General features: G+C 56.6%; 2 non-coding genes and 1 pseudogene across 2 annotated transcripts; all 3 read left to right on the forward strand.

Moving 5' to 3' along the window:
- Window positions 1–3,361: 3,361 nt before the first annotated feature.
- Window positions 3,362–5,270, forward strand: LOC126444157 (small subunit ribosomal RNA). Its single transcript, XR_007582460.1, has one exon. It is a non-coding gene; the product is annotated as a small subunit ribosomal RNA (ribosomal RNA).
- A 353-nt stretch (window positions 5,271–5,623) lies between these two features.
- On the forward strand, window positions 5,624–5,778 carry LOC126444163 (5.8S ribosomal RNA). The gene has a single exon (XR_007582464.1). It is a non-coding gene; the product is annotated as a 5.8S ribosomal RNA (ribosomal RNA).
- A 188-nt stretch (window positions 5,779–5,966) lies between these two features.
- The window catches only part of LOC126444160 (large subunit ribosomal RNA), a 6,063-nt pseudogene continuing 2,029 nt past the window's right edge, over window positions 5,967–10,000 (forward strand).

Genomic DNA, 10,000 nt, shown 5'->3' on the forward strand with positions numbered 1-10,000 from the left:
CTACGTTGTACCTTAACCTAACCTACGTTGTACCTTAACCTAACCTACGTTGTGCCTTAACCTAACCTACGTTGTGCCTTAACCTAACCTACGTTGTGCCTTAACCTAACCTACGTTGTGCCTTAACCTAACCTACGTTGTGCCTTAACCTAACCTACGTTGTGCCTTAACCTAACCTATGTTGTGCCTTAACCTAACCTATGTTGTGCCTTAACCTAACCTATGTTGTGCCTTAACCTAACCTATGTTGTGCCTTAACCTAACCTATGTTGTGCCTTAACCTAACCTATGTTGTGCCTTAACCTAACCTATGTTGTGCCTTAACCTAACCTATGTTGTGCCTTAACCTAACCTATGTTGTGCCTTAACCTAACCTACGTTGTGCCTTAACCTAACCTACGTTGTGCCTTAACCTAACCTACGTTGTGCCTTAACCTAACCTACGTTGTGCCTTAACCTAACCTACGTTGTGCCTTAACCTAACCTACGTTGTGCCTTAACCTAACCTACGTTGTGCCTTAACCTAACCTACGTTGTGCCTTAACCTAACCTACGTTGTGCCTTAACCTAACCTACGTTGTGCCTTAACCTAACCTACGTTGTGCCTTAACCTAACCTACGTTGTGCCTTAACCTAACCTACGTTGTGCCTTAACCTAACCTACGTTGTGCCTTAACCTAACCTATGTTGTGCCTTAACCTAACCTATGTTGTGCCTTAACCTAACCTATGTTGTGCCTTAACCTAACCTATGTTGTGCCTTAACCTAACCTATGTTGTGCCTTAACCTAACCTATGTTGTGCCTTAACCTAACCTATGTTGTGCCTTAACCTAACCTATGTTGTGCCTTAACCTAACCTATGTTGTGCCTTAACCTAACCTATGTTGTGCCTTAACCTAACCTACGTTGTGCCTTAACCTAACCTACGTTGTGCCTTAACCTAACCTACGTTGTGCCTTAACCTAACCCATATTGTACCTTAACCTAACCCATATTGTACCTTAACCTAACCCATATTGTACCTTAACCTAACCCATATTGTACCTTAACGTAACCTAATTTGTGCCTTAACGTAACCTAATTTGTGCCTTAACGTAACCTAATTTGTGCCTTAACGTAACCTAATTTGTGCCTTAACGTAACCTAATTTGTGCCTTAACGTAACCTAATTTGTGCCTTAACGTAACCTAATTTGTGCCTTAACGTAACCTAATTTGTGCCTTAACGTAACCTAATTTGTGCCTTAACGTAACCTAATTTGTGCCTTAACGTAACCTAATTTGTGCCTTAACGTAACCTAATTTGTGCCTTAACGTAACCTAATTTGTGCCTTAACGTAACCTAATTTGTGCCTTAACGTAACCTAATTTGTGCCTTAACGTAACCTAATTTGTGCCTTAACGTAACCCATGTTGTGCCTTAACGTAACCCATGTTGTGCCTTAACGTAACCCAATTTGTGCCTTAACGTAACCCATGTTGTGCCTTAACCTAACCTATATTGTGCCTCAACCTAACCTATATTGCGCCTTAACCTGACGCACGTTGTCGCTGAACCTGCTCTGTAATTGTTATGCAACTCGTTAAATTAGTGTAGTGTTGCCTAACCGCAACCCTCGCAATATAGTTCGCTATTCGCACTGCCCGGTCCCCTGTGTATCGCGTCATGTTAAACACCTTGCAGGTGTTGCTGACTTTCCACATGCTCCTGCTATACACTGTAATGTGGATAGCAGCAGGACGTACATGCCCCCCCCCCTTCCCCCCTGCCTTCGCAAGCTGGTCGTTGAGAAGTTTGCATGTTCAATGCCCTTCGCATGCCGACGTACTCAGCCTACGTTGTGGTACGGCCTGTCACCTGTCCGCCGATGTACGCAAAACCCACAAACTGTACTGCACATTGGTCCGTATGTACTGAATGATACATCGTGGCACATGTGTGACCGTACGACGACTGCGCCTAGCAACGGCAGACCATACAGTCCAAATATTGTGCACGCAGCTACGTGTCGTCTCCCTATAAGAGCTGGATTGCAGTGTGGTACGCCATTCAGACGTGTGGGAGGAACGGACGCCCTGGATGGCGATCAGCATGAGCAGTCTGTTGATGTAGTGGAGCGTGTATTCGGACGTAGTCGTCTCTTCTCACACACCGTGATAGCATGTTGCACCGCGTTCCACATCTGCGACATCCTGCAGAGGCCGGCTGACAGTCGTTCGCGCAATGGACACCGCATACGTACGGGGGCTACCTTCCACGTGTTCTCGAGGCGTGCACATGTTGTTGCGTCTATGTGGGCAGACGTAGTGTGTTGTGACACCTGACACAGGCATGCAATACTCGTTGCAAATGGCGATGGACGTCTACGTTTGCTGGTGACGTTACGCAAATGAACAACAGGTAACCCATTGTGGTGCGGTTGTTCTCGCTAGAGGTGAATCAGTGTTGGCGACGATCGGTCGAGCTATTAACCGGTTGTTTCAGGGATACCCACCATGCCCACGAACGTGAAAGGGGACCCACCATGCCCACGAACGCGAAAGGGGATCTGGGTGTGAGGCGATACGCGGCGGTGGCTGGGTGGGACCGTCCCCGGCCGGTGAGGGGGGGCCGCCCGGCGTGCTGGCAGCGCGGTGCGTGGGCGCACGCGCTACAGCCGGCTGGTGGGGGCGGCCAGTGGCAGGCGCGCCGGCCGACGGACGCGGCAGGCGGCGCAGCTGCGCGCCGGCGCCCCCTGCTCGCGGCGCCTTGCGGCCAAAGTAGGTCCTCGCGGGCCCGGTGCGAAGCGCGGTGGCCATCTGCAGTGTGCTGGTCCGATTGAGGACTGTGTGCGCTGAGGATGCGCCGCCGCCCGGCGCTCGGCGCCGCGACGCCGTCTGCTGCTCGGTCGCCCCAGCGGTTCTCGCAGGTGGTTTGTATCGCAGCTGTGCGGACGTGTTGGCGCGTGCGCTGTGCTGGGAGAGTTCGCTTCGGCACCCAAGTGGGGCTTTTGTCCTTCTGTGGCGCTGGCGTTGGAGCTGCCGGTCACCGTAGGTGGCGCGTGTTGTCTCCCGCCGGCAATGCCACGACAGCACGCTCCCGGGCCTCTGTCGGCAGCGGCAAGCTCAGTTGGGAGCACGGGTGGTCGCACCTAAAGCGTCTACTCGCCTAACTCCGGGCGATTGCGCCTCTCTCGAACCCGACCAAGTACTTAGGACGGCGCTGCGCGCCGCCGGGACCTGAGAGGGTTTCGAGGTGTGTTGTGCAGGGGAGCTCAGCCTCCTCCTGTTTGCAGAATAATTGAGCGGACGCTTGCGTGTTCGCGCGGGCCCCCGGGACACACTCCCGGGCGGCCGGCTGCTCAGCTCTAGTTGACGCAGCTCCCTGGTTGATCCTGCCAGTAGTCATATGCTTGTCTCAAAGATTAAGCCATGCATGTCTCAGTACAAGCCGCATTAAGGTGAAACCGCGAATGGCTCATTAAATCAGTTATGGTTCCTTAGATCGTACCCACGTTACTTGGATAACTGTGGTAATTCTAGAGCTAATACATGCAAACAGAGTCCCGACCAGAGATGGAAGGGACGCTTTTATTAGATCAAAACCAATCGGTCGGCTCGTCCGGTCCGTTTGCCTTGGTGACTCTGAATAACTTTGGGCTGATCGCACGGTCCTCGTACCGGCGACGCATCTTTCAAATGTCTGCCTTATCAACTGTCGATGGTAGGTTCTGCGCCTACCATGGTTGTAACGGGTAACGGGGAATCAGGGTTCGATTCCGGAGAGGGAGCCTGAGAAACGGCTACCACATCCAAGGAAGGCAGCAGGCGCGCAAATTACCCACTCCCGGCACGGGGAGGTAGTGACGAAAAATAACGATACGGGACTCATCCGAGGCCCCGTAATCGGAATGAGTACACTTTAAATCCTTTAACGAGTATCTATTGGAGGGCAAGTCTGGTGCCAGCAGCCGCGGTAATTCCAGCTCCAATAGCGTATATTAAAGTTGTTGCGGTTAAAAAGCTCGTAGTTGGATTTGTGTCCCACGCTGTTGGTTCACCGCCCGTCGGTGTTTAACTGGCATGTATCGTGGGACGTCCTGCCGGTGGGGCGAGCCGAAGGCGTGCGACCGCCTCGTGCGTGCTCGTGCGTCCCGAGGCGGACCCCGTTGAAATCCTACCAGGGTGCTCTTTATTGAGTGTCTCGGTGGGCCGGCACGTTTACTTTGAACAAATTAGAGTGCTTAAAGCAGGCAAGCCCGCCTGAATACTGTGTGCATGGAATAATGGAATAGGACCTCGGTTCTATTTTGTTGGTTTTCGGAACCCGAGGTAATGATTAATAGGGACAGGCGGGGGCATTCGTATTGCGACGTTAGAGGTGAAATTCTTGGATCGTCGCAAGACGAACAGAAGCGAAAGCATTTGCCAAGTATGTTTTCATTAATCAAGAACGAAAGTTAGAGGTTCGAAGGCGATCAGATACCGCCCTAGTTCTAACCATAAACGATGCCAGCCAGCGATCCGCCGCAGTTCCTCCGATGACTCGGCGGGCAGCCTCCGGGAAACCAAAGCTTTTGGGTTCCGGGGGAAGTATGGTTGCAAAGCTGAAACTTAAAGGAATTGACGGAAGGGCACCACCAGGAGTGGAGCCTGCGGCTTAATTTGACTCAACACGGGAAACCTCACCAGGCCCGGACACCGGAAGGATTGACAGATTGATAGCTCTTTCTTGATTCGGTGGGTGGTGGTGCATGGCCGTTCTTAGTTGGTGGAGCGATTTGTCTGGTTAATTCCGATAACGAACGAGACTCTAGCCTGCTAACTAGTCGCGTGACATCCTTCGTGCTGTCAGCGATTACTTTTCTTCTTAGAGGGACAGGCGGCTTCTAGCCGCACGAGATTGAGCAATAACAGGTCTGTGATGCCCTTAGATGTTCTGGGCCGCACGCGCGCTACACTGAAGGAATCAGCGTGTCTTCCTAGGCCGAAAGGTCGGGGTAACCCGCTGAACCTCCTTCGTGCTAGGGATTGGGGCTTGCAATTGTTCCCCATGAACGAGGAATTCCCAGTAAGCGCGAGTCATAAGCTCGCGTTGATTACGTCCCTGCCCTTTGTACACACCGCCCGTCGCTACTACCGATTGAATGATTTAGTGAGGTCTTCGGACTGGTACGCGGCATTGACTCTGTCGTTGCCGATGCTACCGGAAAGATGACCAAACTTGATCATTTAGAGGAAGTAAAAGTCGTAACAAGGTTTCCGTAGGTGAACCTGCGGAAGGATCATTACCGACTAGACTGCATGTCTTTCGATGTGCGTGTCGTGTCGCGCAACACGCAGCTACCTGTACGGCTCGCAGTAGCCGTGCGCCGCGTGCGGAACCACGCGTTCGTCTCAAAACTAACGGCAATGTTGTGTGGTACGAGCGCTGAAGCGCTGGAGCGGCTGGCCTGCGGCACCTGGCGCCTGGCGCCGGTTTTGAATGACTTTCGCCCGACTGCCTGTCCGCTCCGGTGTGGAGCCGTACGACGCCCATCGGCCGTGAGGCCGTTGGACACTGAACGCTGGAACAGGGCCGCCACACGCCTCAGTCCCGCCTATGCAACTGTCTCGAAAGAGATGGTGGAAACTATGAAAAGATCACCCAGGACGGTGGATCACTCGGCTCGTGGGTCGATGAAGAACGCAGCAAATTGCGCGTCGACATGTGAACTGCAGGACACATGAACATCGACGTTTCGAACGCACATTGCGGTCCATGGATTCCGTTCCCGGGCCACGTCTGGCTGAGGGTCGGCTACGTATACTGAAGCGCGCGGCGTTTGCCCCGCTTCGCAGACCTGGGAGTGTCGTGGCCGCCTGTGGGGCCGGCCGCGTCTCCTTAAACGTGCGATGCGCGCCCGTCGCCTGGCGGTTCGCATACCGGTACTTACTCGGTAGCGTGCACAGCCGGCTGGCGGTGTGGCGTGCGACACCTCGTACAACGACCTCAGAGCAGGCGAGACTACCCGCTGAATTTAAGCATATTACTAAGCGGAGGAAAAGAAACTAACAAGGATTCCCCCAGTAGCGGCGAGCGAACAGGGAAGAGTCCAGCACCGAACCCCGCAGGCTGCCGCCTGTCGTGGCATGTGGTGTTTGGGAGGGTCCACTACCCCGACGCCTCGCGCCGAGCCCAAGTCCAACTTGAATGAGGCCACGGCCCGTAGAGGGTGCCAGGCCCGTAGCGGCCGGTGCGAGCGTCGGCGGGACCTCTCCTTCGAGTCGGGTTGCTTGAGAGTGCAGCTCCAAGTGGGTGGTAAACTCCATCTGAGACTAAATATGACCACGAGACCGATAGCGAACAAGTACCGTGAGGGAAAGTTGAAAAGAACTTTGAAGAGAGAGTTCAAAAGTACGTGAAACCGTTCTGGGGTAAACGTGAGAAGTCCGAAAGGTCGAACGGGTGAGATTCACGCCCATCCGGCCACTGGCCTCCGCCCTCGGCAGATGGGGCCGGCCGCCCGCGCGGAGCAATTCGCGGCGGGGTCGTGTCCGGTTGCCTTTCCACTCGCCGCGGGGCGGGGCCGTTCCGGTGTGCGGTGGGCCGCACTTCTCCCCTAGTAGGACGTCGCGACCCGCTGGGTGCCGGCCTACGGCCCGGGTGCGCAGCCTGTCCTTCCGCGGGCCTCGGTTCGCGTCTGTTGGGCAGAGCCCCGGTGTCCTGGCTGGCTGCCCGGCGGTATATCTGGAGGAGTCGATTCGCCCCTTTGGGCGCTCGGGCTCCCGGCAAGCGCGCGCGGTTCTTCCCGGATGACGGACCTACCTGGCCCGGCCCCGGACCCGCGCCGCTGTTGGCTCGGGATGCTCTCGGGCGGAATAATCGCTCCCGTCAGCGGCGCTTCAGCTTTGGACAATTTCACGACCCGTCTTGAAACACGGACCAAGGAGTCTAACATGTGCGCGAGTCATTGGGCTGTACGAAACCTAAAGGCGTAATGAAAGTGAAGGTCTCGCCTTGCGCGGGCCGAGGGAGGATGGGGCTTCCCCGCCCTTCACGGGGCGGCGGCCTCCGCACTCCCGGGGCGTCTCGTCCTCATTGCGAGGTGAGGCGCACCTAGAGCGTACACGTTGGGACCCGAAAGATGGTGAACTATGCCTGGCCAGGACGAAGTCAGGGGAAACCCTGATGGAGGTCCGTAGCGATTCTGACGTGCAAATCGATCGTCGGAGCTGGGTATAGGGGCGAAAGACTAATCGAACCATCTAGTAGCTGGTTCCCTCCGAAGTTTCCCTCAGGATAGCTGGTGCTCGTACGAGTCTCATCCGGTAAAGCGAATGATTAGAGGCCTTGGGGCCGAAACGACCTCAACCTATTCTCAAACTTTAAATGGGTGAGATCTCCGGCTTGCTTGATATGCTGAAGCCGCGAGCAAACGACTCGGATCGGAGTGCCAAGTGGGCCACTTTTGGTAAGCAGAACTGGCGCTGTGGGATGAACCAAACGCCGAGTTAAGGCGCCCGAATCGACGCTCATGGGAAACCATGAAAGGCGTTGGTTGCTTAAGACAGCAGGACGGTGGCCATGGAAGTCGGAATCCGCTAAGGAGTGTGTAACAACTCACCTGCCGAAGCAACTAGCCCTGAAAATGGATGGCGCTGAAGCGTCGTGCCTATACTCGGCCGTCAGTCTGGCAGTCATGGCCGGTCCTTGCGGCCGGCCGCGAAGCCCTGACGAGTAGGAGGGTCGCGGCGGTGGGCGCAGAAGGGTCTGGGCGTGAGCCTGCCTGGAGCCGCCGTCGGTGCAGATCTTGGTGGTAGTAGCAAATACTCCAGCGAGGCCCTGGAGGGCTGACGCGGAGAAGGGTTTCGTGTGAACAGCCGTTGCACACGAGTCAGTCGATCCTAAGCCCTAGGAGAAATCCGATGTTGATGGGGGCCGTCATAGCATGATGCGCTTTGTGCTGGCCCCCGTTGGGCGAAAGGGAATCCGGTTCCTATTCCGGAACCCGGCAGCGGAACCGATACAAGTCGGGCCCCTCTTTTAGAGATGCTCGTCGGGGTAACCCAAAAGGACCCGGAGACGCCGTCGGGAGATCGGGGAAGAGTTTTCTTTTCTGCATGAGCGTTCGAGTTCCCTGGAATCCTCTAGCAGGGAGATAGGGTTTGGAACGCGAAGAGCACCGCAGTTGCGGCGGTGTCCCGATCTTCCCCTCGGACCTTGAAAATCCGGGAGAGGGCCACGTGGAGGTGTCGCGCCGGTTCGTACCCATATCCGCAGCAGGTCTCCAAGGTGAAGAGCCTCTAGTCGATAGAATAATGTAGGTAAGGGAAGTCGGCAAATTGGATCCGTAACTTCGGGATAAGGATTGGCTCTGAGGATCGGGGCGTGTCGGGCTTGGTCGGGAAGTGGGTCAGCGCTAACGTGCCGGGCCTGGGCGAGGTGAGTGCCGTAGGGGTGCCGGTAAGTGCGGGCGTTTAGCGCGGGCGTGGTCTGCTCTCGCCGTTGGTCGGCCTCGTGCTGGCCGGCGGTGCAGGATGCGCGCGCCTGCGCGGCGTTCGCGCCCCGGTGCTTCAACCTGCGTGCAGGATCCGAGCTCGGTCCCGTGCCTTGGCCTCCCACGGATCTTCCTTGCTGCGAGGCCGCGTCCGCCTTAGCGTGCTCCTCCGGGGGCGCGCGGGTGCGCGGATTCTCTTCGGCCGCCATTCAACGATCAACTCAGAACTGGCACGGACTGGGGGAATCCGACTGTCTAATTAAAACAAAGCATTGCGATGGCCCTAGCGGGTGTTGACGCAATGTGATTTCTGCCCAGTGCTCTGAATGTCAACGTGAAGAAATTCAAGCAAGCGCGGGTAAACGGCGGGAGTAACTATGACACGGGGCGTTCGCCAGGGCGATCCCCTCTCCCCCCTCCTGTTCAACTTTGCGGTGGACTACGTTTTAGGCCAACTGCCCTCCCACATCGGAGCTCGGATTCTCGGTCGCAGAGTCAACGCTGCGGCCTTTGCAGATGACGTCTTGCTGTTTGCAGCGACCCCGAGGGGCTTGCAGTCCCTCATCGACGCAGCTACCGCAGCCCTCGCCCACCTGGGGCTGCAGATCAACGCCCGGAAGTGTTTCACCCTCGCCTTAGTCGCGTCAGGGCGCGAGAAGAAGGTGAAGGTGGACAGCAATGTCACCTTCACAGCAGGCAATACCACCATGCCTGCCCTGCGTGTGGGTGAAACCTTCCGGTACCTGGGGCTGCAATTCTCCACCGCGGGTCGCTGTGTCTTCAATCCACGTCGCCACCTGGTGGAGCAGCTTGACGTCATCTCCCGAGCTCCGCTGAAGCCGCAACAGCGCCTCCACGCTCTCACCAACGTACTTCTCCCTGGCCTGTACCACGGGCTGGCCCTCAGCCGCACCCGGGTGGGTGCATTGAAGTCGGCCGACGTCACCATCCGGGCCGCCGTCAGGAGATGGTTCCGCCTTCCGGCGGACACCCCCCTGGGATACTTCCACGCTCCTGTTGCCCAGGGGGGCCTCGGCATTCCATCTTGCCGATGGATGGGTCCGACCCTCCGTCGGTCCCGTCTCCTGGCGCTGAAGAAGATAGGGCCAGCCTGCGACGGTGCAGGCATGGATGAGGTGCAGCGTGAGATGGAGGTGCTGGAGCGCCACCTAATGTGGGAGGGCCACCTCCTCAAATCGTCAACGCAGGTTGGGGAAATGTGGGCGGCGCGCCTACACATCGCCATTGACGGTGCGGCGCTGTCATCTTCTGCCGCCGTCAGTGGCCAACATCAGTGGGTCGCCGACACCAGTCGCCTGCTATCTGGGCGTGAATACATCGACGCCCTCCGCGCCCGCATCAACGCCTTCCCTACGAAGGCACGGCGCAGTCGCGGGCGGGAGGCGGACACCAGATGCCGCGCGGGGTGCCAGGCCGTGGAGACCGCCAACCACGTACTTCAGGCTTGCTTTAGGACGCACGGGTCCCGGGTCAAGCGCCATGACGCTGTAGTGCGTTATGTCGCCCGTGGACTCGCGCAG

The sequence above is a fragment of the Schistocerca serialis genome, unplaced genomic scaffold (genome assembly GCF_023864345.2).
Source record: "Schistocerca serialis cubense isolate TAMUIC-IGC-003099 unplaced genomic scaffold, iqSchSeri2.2 HiC_scaffold_241, whole genome shotgun sequence".
Lineage (NCBI taxonomy): Eukaryota > Metazoa > Arthropoda > Insecta > Orthoptera > Acrididae > Schistocerca > Schistocerca serialis.